General features: G+C 41.6%; 1 long non-coding RNA gene across 1 annotated transcript in view; it reads left to right on the top strand.

Annotated features, from left to right (window-relative positions):
- Positions 1-3489, top strand: part of LOC116692618 (uncharacterized) — a 23687-nt gene extending 20198 nt beyond the window's left edge. The window contains exons 3-4 of the long non-coding RNA XR_004332738.1: positions 958-960; positions 3389-3489. This is a non-coding gene — a long non-coding RNA (uncharacterized LOC116692618). The remainder of the gene's footprint in view (positions 1-957; positions 961-3388) is intronic.

The following is a 3489-nucleotide window of genomic DNA, read 5'->3' on the forward strand; positions in this document are numbered from 1 at the left end:
TGTGTGTGTGTGTGTGTGTGTGTTTTATGTTCTTCACAGGAAATGAGCCAATGAGTTTAGGTTAGTTGCACCAGAAGATGTTGCACACAAGCTAAATATAGTAAAAAATTCTTTATTCAAGAGTTAAATTCACACATCTTCTCTGTCCACTGTAAATACTGGTGAGTCAATTAAACACAAATTACATAGAGTGGCCTTCTATCCACATTACCTGATTTAGACTTGAAAGTGCACAAGACAGCGCATTCAGGCTATATTTTCTATTTAATAAACCACATTGATTGTTTCCCTCTACATCATTCACTGCCTTCATTTGCAGCTGGTCTGTCAGCTGCAAATCATTGTGGGTTTAATTAAAACTAGTTTGCCGCTGTGTGTGTGTATGTGTGTGTGTGTCCCTCAGTTACAAGGAGGGATGGGTGGGTGCTTGACCCTGTTTGACACTGGGATGTGCAGGGGGAAAAATGCACAGATTAAAAAGAGGAAATGTAGTCAGGAAAAGGGAGGACGGAAGAGACAAAGGTGTGAATATAAAGGAAGAGGACATAGAGCGGAATTGGGTGGCAGCTTGCTGGTAGTAGTATATCTCTCTCTGGCAGTGGAGAAAGGAGAGGGCCATGTCCAGATTTATGGCTGCCTGCTGGGTAATAAGAGAATGGATTGGGTCTTTTTCAATTGCCCCCCTTCACAGCGTTGTAGTGCCTGCAGCCTGTATAAGAGCAACCTCACTGCTGCTATGATGATCTATATACTCTGGGATCTGCTACAATGTGCATACCATTTAATCCAAGGCGATTTACAGTGGATACACTCTTGTCATATGTAGGTCAGTGGCTCCTTTCTGGTCCCTACAGATCCGGTTCTGCCAACTGTATCAGAGGATTGTCTGCTGCCATGGAGATAGAAATAGAGCTGGCTTTGGTTTTTGGAGAGAGAGACAAGCAGACAGTTTTTAAGTATGTGCACGTGCAGAGAAGCACCTTTTGAGATGCAGGCAAAACGAATGGGCTGGTTAAACAGTGAAATGGCAACAGAGATAATAAGTCACTTCCTGTTTCCTTCTTCCTGTTGATACCAGACTGTTTCTCTTCCCTTAACTGTACAGCCTCCTGGGCTAAACACACAGAGATAAAAGTAGAGATGATATTGTCTGGATAATTGCCGTGCCCTGTGTAACTCAAGGGAACACCCACAGTGATGCTTGAGAATGTAGATATAGTTTGCTTACAGCTGCAACGTTGGGTTATTGTGATGGAAAGTATTGGGTATATTTATTAAAGTATTGTACTTACACCTGCATCATTTTGGGCCACTGTGAAGTGGATTTGGCAAACACGTTAGCAAACAATTATCAATTACACATCTAGCAGATACAGAGCAACAATAGAATTAATTTTGAGTCGTTTGTCTTGCCACCTAAGAACTGTAAACCGTGATTTATGCTTCTGCGTTAAATCTACGCCGTGGCTCTGCACGTAGATACGTGGAGACACGGACCCCACACCGTAGTCTGATGCACAACTCTCAGCTTGGTTGCGTTGTATTTCCTGAGACGGTTAACTTTTCCTGCTACAGATTTCCCACTGTGGTCAGAGAGTACAGGGGAGACCCTTTGTTTCTCTCACCATGCCTCTAGAGTCGGCACTCGCTCTAATCGACGTCACTCTACCACATGCTCACACACACACACACACATATGCCTGCTATTCTCTTAAAGTACACGCAAGTATAAACTTCAGGCCACTTACGTGGGCTACAGTGAAAGTTATGCGTGGAGCCCCCATAGGAGCTAGTTGCTATCTGTGTCTGTATCGGAAACAACACTGATGAGAGCTGTGGAAAGCCAATGATTTTTTTATAATTACTATTATGAATTCAAATTCTAATAAACTCTAAATCAAAAGATGACTAATGCAACACAGGAATGAACTGTAGCAACAGATCCAAAAGTCCATTAAGCCTAAACCAGAACCTGCGTAATCAGAGGTATTGTCCTGATGTTGTCGAGAGTAGGTGTAGAATTTGAACATAACTTTTGTTTGTTTAGACAAAACTCCATAGGGCACCTTTAAGTAAAAATTGAATGCAGGACTTTTACTTATAATGTAGTATTTGTACACTGTGGTAAAATGAAGGATCCGAGTGCTTCTCCTACCACTGTAAATTGATGTCATCCTGTTTTGAGACGCTCATCTAGTGAAGTATGTGATTCGATTGATGAATCAGGAATTAATCTTAGTCAAGAAACAACAACAACAACTGCAGCTCTTTGGTTCTCCCATCTTGTTTCTAATCTGTTTTCAAGACTCTTTGGTTGATGGTACTGCAGATATTATTGGTCTATGACAACATCACATGAAGGTTGAACCACCACAATCGCCTTCCTCTGGGGCTCTTTTGTCAATACTAAATTACTTTCTGCATGGTTAGAATGATGTAAGGTACTGTATGTCCCAGTCGTATTATGTCAGCCAGATCCTAAGAAATAGTTCTGACAGTTTGTAATTATGGTTAGGCTTTTGATGGGTGGGAACAAAGCCCCATGTTGACAGCGACCCTCAGGGCAGCCGTTGTTGGAGCTGACTTCACCTAGACTTCTATGGTTGGGTTTGTCTGGTGGTCTAAAAGGTTCTCCCAAAGGGAAATACCGATGTAACATTGTGAAAGCATTAGACTAAAGCACCGGTGTCGATGACATTGATACACGCAGAATAAGTATCATGACACGGGGTCTAAGAATCCACTGGCTCCTTGTGACTACATATAACAAAGAGATCATAACAGCCCCTTGGCTGCAAAATTCTGTGGTAAGGTGAAAGAATGAATATGACGATCTATTTTTTGGAGAAGAAAACCCACAAAGTTATGTTGCAAGGAAAGTCAAATTAAAGACAACTTCATGATTAATGACGAATTGGATTAGGAGTTAAGGTCATACGTGTTGTTCTATTACACGTAAAGCACAGCATCACCCATGTGTGCTTCCCATACATCATGTGCGGTCTGGTTTTGGGATTCCTCTCTAAAGACCCAGTGGTTTGTGACACTGTTGACCTTTAGCATGGTAGTTAAGTTAACAGAAGGCCTTGACCCCTCAGACAGCAGTGTCACTCTTACCGCCTGCCTCGAGGCGAGGGAGATTTATATCATTCTGCTTGACACTCTTGCAACAGGAGGAGGACAAACAAGAGAAGGAGAACAACAAGTCTAACAGCAACTCCACACATTTCGTTATACAAGCAAGAGACAAACTTGACTTTTTCAAATGAGACTCCTATGTGTCCTCACTTCTCCTTTGCTTTCCATGAAGTGTTATTCTTAAGTGCCCTTTGGTCAAAAGGTTAGATGCTTTCCTGAAACGGACAAGCTATGATTGTGGTGTAGTGAGACTAGGGCTGCAATTAACATTGATTATTTTCATTTTCGATTAATCTGTTGATTATTTTCTTGATTAATCTATTAGTTGCTTGGTCTGTAAAATGTCAGAAA

The sequence above is a fragment of the Etheostoma spectabile genome, chromosome 7 (assembly GCF_008692095.1).
Source record: "Etheostoma spectabile isolate EspeVRDwgs_2016 chromosome 7, UIUC_Espe_1.0, whole genome shotgun sequence".
Classification (NCBI taxonomy): Eukaryota; Metazoa; Chordata; class Actinopteri; order Perciformes; family Percidae; genus Etheostoma; species Etheostoma spectabile.